The sequence below is a fragment of the Trypanosoma cruzi genome (assembly GCF_000209065.1).
Source record: "Trypanosoma cruzi strain CL Brener chromosome Unknown tcruzi_1047053451601, whole genome shotgun sequence".
NCBI lineage: Eukaryota > Euglenozoa > Kinetoplastea > Trypanosomatida > Trypanosomatidae > Trypanosoma > Trypanosoma cruzi.
In genome coordinates, this window is record NW_890410.1 from 1 (window position 1) to 540 (window position 540).

General features: G+C 60.6%; 2 non-coding genes across 2 annotated transcripts, besides 1 other annotated feature; both read right to left on the reverse strand.

The window, feature by feature from the left end:
* Positions 1 to 124: 124 nt before the first annotated feature.
* On the reverse strand, positions 125 to 214 carry Tc00.1047053451601.10. The gene has a single exon (XR_008254560.1). It is a non-coding gene; the product is annotated as a C/D small nucleolar RNA (snoRNA), TB11C4C3 (small nucleolar RNA).
* A 210-nt stretch (positions 215 to 424) lies between these two features.
* Positions 425 to 511, reverse strand: Tc00.1047053451601.20. Its single transcript, XR_008254561.1, has one exon. It is a non-coding gene; the product is annotated as a C/D small nucleolar RNA (snoRNA), TB11C4C2 (small nucleolar RNA).
* Positions 512 to 514: 3 nt separating this feature from the next.
* Positions 515 to 540: a microsatellite.

Below are 540 nucleotides of genomic sequence, written 5' to 3' on the forward strand. Positions count from 1 at the left end.
TCACGACCGGCGTGCCTCTTTCTCGGGGCGCCGATGCACCCAAGCGCCCCAGCGTCACGGGGCGGTGGGTCTCAAGACGCACCTTTCCCGGCCAACCGGCGAGGTCGCGGCGGGCGGGGCGGCTGTCAGACCTGTTGAGTTTGTTTTTGGCCATCACGCAAGCACGTTCACAGGGCCACGCGCCCTCGCGCACAAGAGTTGGTTGCTTCCATCAGCAGCGGCGCGCGCCCACCACAAACCCACCTCCGGGCAATTCAACCCTCTCTTTCTCTTTCTCTCTCTTGCGCTTTCGGGCGGGCCCGCCACCAACCGTTTGCACAGACAGGGCGCCAGACAGGGCAAGATGTTACGTGGGCGCCGTTGCGCAAGAAAGAAAGACGACAACAATAGCAGGAATTGGGGGGGTGGGTGGGAGGGAAGCGGGCGCTCAGCCGAAAGGTGATTTTTATTGTTCCGTTCTCAATGCGTCGCTCAAACTGTTTGGACCTCGAACAACATGTCTCCATCGTAGCGCGTGTATTTGTGTGTGTGTGTGTGTGT